The following is a 7,451-nucleotide window of genomic DNA, read 5'->3' as shown; positions in this document are numbered from 1 at the left end:
TTTTTTTAAAAAAAAAGAGAAAGAAAAAAAAACATATTTTCTCTAAATTAGTTGTTATTTTTCAAAAATAGCTAGTTTCTCTGCCCGAACTACGCGAACCTGATTCTCGTCTCTCGGGGCGGGATACGTAGGCAACCCACATAGGGTCCGGTCTTACTAGTAAATATTATGTTCTTGGCTTTGCGGGGTCTTAGCCAAATTTTGCACTTCTAGCCACCTTTTGGCCAAATAAGCCATTTTGCAAAAATAGCCTCAATCATGTCTTGCATGTATCCAGTAGGGAGTGTTATTATCTCACATAGTGTTGGTCTAAAATTTTCTCATAAAGGTGTGGATTTATTTACCGGAGTTTGAGCATGACAGACACCCCGTGACCATCCAATCAGGATCGCTCAATCAGGAATTGCTTAAGGAGATTTGTTTTATTTTTATGTTTTGAGTCCGTTCTTCATTTTATGTCGTCTTTTACTTTCTAGTTTTGTACAGTAATGTCAAGTCTTTTGTATTGTATTTTCTTCTTTATATTTGAAAAAATGTGTTGTAACTCAAAAATCCAAAAAAAAAGAGATATTACATTTTATATTTTCGTTATAAGTTTTCTTTAAATTACTAATTCTAGAAATGAAAAAAAGAAAAATTTCTTAGGTTGTTTTTCCTTTAGGCAATCAATATCTAGGACTTAAAATGAATTGTTTTTATGTTTCCTTTAAGTATATTAGGACCAAAATTCCAAAACAAAAAGAGAATTTTCTTTTAGTACTTCTTTAAAAGCTTTATTTAAGGTGTTAATTCAAAATCTAAAAAGATTTTCTTTTGAGAAGTTTCTTTGTGAAATTAGTGAAAAATTAAAAAAAAATCTTTTTATTGTACATAGAAGAGAAAAAAAGACAACATACTTTACCTTTGATTTATTTTCGGAGTTTCTCTTTAAGGCAATCAAAATTGAAATCAAAAATATTTTTTTTTGCTTGTTTCGAAATCTTGCGTCAAGATATCAAATGAAAATTCAAAGTATTTTTCTATGGTTTATTCTTTAGATTTTCTTCCTAAAAAAAAGAATCAAAAAAAAAATTCTCTTCTACGATTTTCCCTTAATAATTCCCATAGAGTATTTGTTTCCAAAAGAGAGAAAAAATATGTGTTCGAGTTTGGAATAAGTTATAGAACATTCAGTTTAGAAAATTCAAATTCTTTTAGTTCTTTTTCTCATCAGAGTAGTTATTAAGGTAAAAAAAATGTCAGATAATTATTTTATTTCCGATCTTCCAGAACTACGCAAAGATCTGATTCATGCGGCGTCATGATACGTAGGCAACCTACATAGGGTTCGATCGAATCATTTTATTTTTTTAAAACAAAAAAAAGAAGGAAAAAAAAGGGAAAAAAAGAAAAGAAAAAATGGTGAAATTATGGGACGTGAGAAATGAGAGGAAAGAAAAGAGTGATAATTAGAAGAAAAAAAAAAGAGAAAGGAAAATGATCAAGCAAGTGCTAGAAAAGCAAAGAAAATGGAGGTTGAAATGAACAAATTGGGATGATGCCAAGTGACCTTATGACCCTCGAAGTCATTCTAGAAGCGTTAATTGTGGCTAGGTGCATTGCACGCAATGTGATATTTTTGTTGTTAAATGCCCTAACGCTAACGTGATGGCCTCATTTTGTTATATTCATAGCAAAAGGGTGGTTAGTTTGTGGTTTTTAAAGTGGTAACTCTTCTCTACAACACAAAGTCAAAAGGCAATGGCAGACAACAACAGAACTGACTTGGTTAATACCGGTGCCCGAAAGTAGTTGGTTGAACAGGACAATGAGTTGGTTGAAGAGGTAGAGATGTAAAGACAATACATGGTGGACATGTATCAGGGTTGGATGACTGGGAAGGCACCACCCCCGCCACCACCTAGCTTCCTAGATGCTGCCCTTACCCAAACTCCGGACATAATGCCAGATGATCCTCCATACTCTCCAAATCTACCCGCTTATCACAACTTTCCCAACCACCCTAGTAGCTCCATCACTCGTCCTCCAACTATTTTTTCCCAAAAGTGCCCTCCTGTCATATCCACTATTCCCAACAATGAATATCCACTCAAAGCTCATGACCAAAACTACCCTGTAGAGGTTGCCTACAAGGTTCCTAACTCATATAAGAAGAGCCCTCGGGTTAAGCTTCATGTTGAAAATGAAAGGTTCACATGAAGAGAAGGGAAATAAGGGATACCCAGGAGGCTGAAAGGCATAGAAAAATCCTTGAAGAACAAACAAGAAAGGGAAGACCAGGGTAGCATGGCTTACAAAGAACTGTCTGTGTCCCCTGACGTTCGCCTGCCCGCGGGGTTCAAAGTGCCAAAATTTAACTTGTATGATGGGTGTGGAGATCTGGTAGCCCGCCTGAGGGTCTATTACAGTGAAATGAGAATTGTTAGAGAGAAAGATGTCCTGTTGAGGGCATATTTCAGTAAGAGCCTAATTGGGGCAGCTTTGGACTAGCATATTCGTCAAGATGTTGGTAAGTGGCCTACATTAGGAGACATGGTTCAAGATTTTGTTCGATACTTTCAGTACAGATCAGGCGTTACCCAGACCGCTCCTCCCTATCTAGAATGGAGAAGAAGCCAGAGGAAAGCTTTAGAGAGTTTGGGCTCAGATGGAGGGAACAGGCTTCTCGAATCAATACCCCGATCGGTGAAGAAGAAATGGTTGAGCTCTTCCTAAAAGCCCAGGGGCCCACCTACTTCAGTCATTTGATCCCGGCCTTGGGAAAGCCTTTCAATGATGTGTTAAAAATAGGGGAGATGGTAGAAGAGGGAATAAAATTAGGTAAAATCATGAGTTGTTCGAAAGACATTCAGAACATCCCAGTAAGCTCGGGTGGAAGAAAGAGAAATCGAAAAGATGATCCGATGGGATTTCCCGATCAACACTTCCAGCCTCGATATCATCCCCGGGGATATCCTGATGCACCAGATGATCCTCCCCAATGCCACTTCTCTCCACGGAACTCCCAAAATCGTACATCATTCTCTTAGTACCCAGCTTAACAAAATGCCTATCCACCCCCACGAGCCTATCGAAAACCCCATGGATCAGGTTTCCGGACCAATCAAGCATTTAAGAATGAGAGGTTGCTGAAAAAAGAAAAGGATTTTACACATATTAGAGAATCATATGTCATTTTGTTCCAAAAGTTGAAGCAATTGGACATGTTGAAGCCGATTCATATAAAAATGCCAAACCCTCTGTCAAAGAAGTTTGATTTTTCTCAAAGGTGCGCATATTGCTCAAATGCCCCGAGGCATGACATAGAGAAGTGTTGGAATCTGAAGAAAGCAATTCATAAGCTTATTGATGCAGGTGACATTGTCGTGCAAAATCCAGATGCAACAGACACTAACCAAAGTCCATCGCCTGCTCGTAATGAGACGCATATGGTGAGTATGATTTGTTTTGAAAAGGAATATGAAAATTCTTCTGAGATCCTCGAAGGTCCACGCGCTGCAAAGTTTTCGGCGCTATCAGAGGTTGATCTTAAGAACGAGCCAGCAAAGGGAACCCAAAAGCAATTTGTTAAGAACAATGTGATGGAAGTTTGTGAAGGTCCTAGTAATGTTGATGCGGAATTCAGTGGCTAAGATGTCGAGCTTGGCAATTGGAAAGATGCTCCTTTCTTGGTTAGCCGGGGAGGAGTTTTGGTGGTTTATTTTGTTGTCATTTCTATTGTCCGGGTTATTTCAGGGTTGTAATCCGGATATTGTCTGGTGACTCAAACCCTTCTATCCTTTTATTTTGCCTAGTTTGTTTAGTCATAGTAGCCCGTCTAGTGTTGTCTAGGTTTTTTCTAGGTTTGTAACCCCAGTTTAGTTTGCTTGTTTTGTTGTTCAAACCCTTTCACCATCTGTCTAATGCAACTTTCTGTTCTCTGTTCTTTTTAGTCACTTTTGTTTCGTTCTCTTTTCTTTTTATAGTTCTTTTCCTATTGACTCTAGTGACATGACATGCACGCGTAATTCTCAGCCTGGTCTTAAAAAGTTAGTTTAGTCATGAAGCAATGAAACAATTTGAAGATGATAGGGACATTTGAAAAATAAGTAAAGGCATTTTGAGATCACTTCAAGCCCAAATTGTGAAACTGGGGCAGGTAGAACAAAAAGAAATATTATTGAAACGCATCCTGCCGCATCAGGTTAAAGCTAAAAGCAAGTTTGCCCCAAATTGGTAGGGGTCGTTCATCGTAATGAGAGTGTTGTCCAATGGTGCTTCGTACTTAATAGATGTAGAAGGCGAATGCATGGATACGGTCATCAAGGCTGGCACAATCAAAAGATGTTACGAATATTTTCCTTGGTTTGTTTAATTGTGTTGTTTGTACTTGGCATGTTTTGAAGATTGGAATGACGAAGACATTTTGTTCTGCTATCTAAACACCTTACCCTTCGTTACCCCTTTGAGCCTTGTTTATTTTCTTTCATACCCCTCTTTCGGAATCAGTAGCAAAGATCAGAAACACAAGCGTGAAAGATAAGTAAAGGAAAAGGAGAAAAGAAAAGAACAAAAAGGGAGAGAAGAAAAATGAAAATAAAAAAAAGGAAAAAAAAGAGAACGAAAAGAATGATAAAAAAAAGAAAAAAAACAACAAAAAGAGAAAAAGAAAGCAAAAAAGAGAAAGCAAAAAAGAGAAAGAAAAGAAATAGAAAAGAGAAAATCACAACAACAAAGTAATTCCTATGACATGAACTACGTTCGACCTGATTCCTTTTAAGGATACGTAGGCAACCTCACGGTTCGGTCTCATCAAAATAAAAATCCAAAAGTCCCCAAGCAAAGAAACTGGGGCAGAAGTTATGTTTGCTGTAAGAAATCTGATTCCGAAAATTGTAATTTTGAACTCATTCAAATTGTTTTGAGCCTTTGATATCCTTTCTTCCTAACCCCATCCAAAGCCCACATTACGGTCCAAAAAAAGACCTTCCGACCAGTTTTCGAGAGATGCCAAGTCAAGCGAGTAGAGGTGAATCATATCAGGGGAAGCACTCTGGTCCAAGAAGAGAAATAAAATGAGAGTCTTAGAGGTGAAAACCTTCACGGGCAACGTAAGGCGACGAACGTTGATAGAAAGAATCAAATGAGAGAGGCTTGATGGTGAAAACCCTTTGGGCACTACAAGTCGAATAAGGATTGTAAATCAGATTGGATAATCGGAGCATTGAAACCATGTTTCACGGCTTAGAGGGTACAACAATAGTTGAAAATCAGACTTGCTTGACAGAATAGGCCACAGGTGCATGTCATGGTCGTTAGAGTTGGTATCCAATCTGATAGGTTTCTCATTTGTAGTTTTCTTGTTAGGAATCATCTCTTTCCCTTGTCCTTTACTCTGTTTCTTTTGTCGTGTTTACTTCCTTTTTCTGAGTCTGTTTGGTCCAAACAAGTGAGAAATGACTTCAAAATTTGCCACCAGCTTTCCAAGTGCACAAAATGAGATCTGGCTAGCACATCAAAGCATCATAAGTCAGTAAAGAACAACAAGTGCACTAAACTGGTAACAATCAACTTGCTTTGGGATCCTTGTGAAATACAAAGCTTTGGTACATATCAATCCATAGACAATGCAACAAATAGAGGGTGTTAGGTGAACAGATCAAATGTATCTTTTGTGTGGTTAACTAGTGGCAAGCGAGGTCTTCCAAGCAGAAACAAAGTTATCATGGCAAGCGAGGGAGCAGTAGACCTCAAGGCCAGGGCCAGTGGTTTAAGTCAAGGAAGAACAACATATACACTGGGTTGGTAACAATCAATATGCGTTGGGATCCATGTGAAATACAAGGAAAAAAAGGTGGTAAACCAGTGACAAGCAAGATCTTCCATGCAGAAATCAAAGCTATCATGACAAGCAATGGAGCAATAGACCTCAAGACCAAGGCCAGTGATTTAAATCGGGAAAGAACAATGTGTACATTGAAGTTGGTAATAATCAATATACCGTGGGGATCATGTGAAACACAAAGGTTTGGTAGATTCCGGTTCATGAGCAATGCAACAGATAGAAGGTATTGGGTCCGAACGGATCAGAGGTATTTTCTGTGAAAAGGGTGACAGAGAAAGTGGTCAGTCAATAAACAGGTAAGGTATTTCAAGTTGAAACCAAAGTTATCATGGGAAGTGAAGGAGCAATCGCCTTCAAAGTCAATGCCACAAAACAACCACCATATTTATAAACTCACAAGTTTTCTTTGTTTGAAACAGGGACAAATATTGTGTCCAAATCAAAGCTTGGAAGATTGAATTTTTTTCAAATGTCAAGCCCAAATTTTGTCAGCACAAAGGCGGTTTGAGAAGGGGAAAGGAAAATTTGATCGATCTGTAGGAACCCTCAATGAGGAAAAGCATGGTTCAGAGGCAAGGAATTTTGTTCGTCATGCAGAGATCCTCCAGAAAGAAAGCATGGCTCAGGTAAGTTCATTCTCGGCTCTTCAGGACCCTCCTGGATAATGGGATTTAGTTTTAAGTGTTCAGGACCCTCCTAGACAATGGGATTTAGTTCTAAGACCTTCATAGAAAATAAGATTTAGCGTAAGTTTTACCTTTAGGAAATATAATTTAGCTTTGAAGTTGTCACTCTTAAGGTGAGATTTAATTTGAAATTTTCAGGACCCTCCTGGAAAATGGGACTTAGTTTAAAATTCAAAACAATCATGAGTAGTAACATCTAGCATAAATGTACCCCAAAAGAATATAAGTTGGTTTCAAATTTTTTTTCTGTAGATAGAATTCAGCTAGGAGTTGTCAGGACCCTCCTAGAAAATCGGACCTAGTTTAAAAAAATGAAACAATCATAAATAGAAAAATCTAGCATAAATGTACCCCAAAGGAATATAAGTTGGTTTCAAAGATTGCATGTTTAAGATAGGATTCAATTAGGAGTTTTCAGGACCCTCCTGAATAATGGGACCTAGCTTTAAGATTTCCATTAGATAACAAGATTTAGCATAAGTTCTGTTGTAGGGTAATATAGTTTAGCCGTAAAATTGTCACTCTTAAGATAAGACTTGATTTTTGATTGTCAGGACCCTCCTGGATAATGGGACGTAGTTTAAAACTGGCTTCGATAACAAGATTTAGCATAAGACATACCTTCAGTAGATATAATTCAGCTTTAAAATTGTCGTTTAATTAAGAGTTGTCAGGACCATCCTGGATAATGGGGAGTAGTTTAAGACCCTTTTAGATAACAAGATTTAGCGGAAGTAACACCTTTAGAAGATATAACTTAGATTTAAAATTGTCGTTTAGTTAAGAGTTGTCAGGACCCTCCTGGATAATGGGGAGTAGTTTAAGACCCTCTTAGATAACAAGATTTAGCGGAGTCATACCTTTAAAAGATATAGCTTAGATTTAAAATTGTCGTTTAGTTAAGAGTTGTCCGGACCCCCTGGATAATGGGACATAGCTTT

Source organism: Nicotiana tabacum, chromosome 20, assembly GCF_000715075.1.
Source record: "Nicotiana tabacum cultivar K326 chromosome 20, ASM71507v2, whole genome shotgun sequence".
In the NCBI taxonomy this organism is placed as follows: domain Eukaryota; kingdom Viridiplantae; phylum Streptophyta; class Magnoliopsida; order Solanales; family Solanaceae; genus Nicotiana; species Nicotiana tabacum.
Note: the sequence above shows the minus strand (reverse complement) of the source record.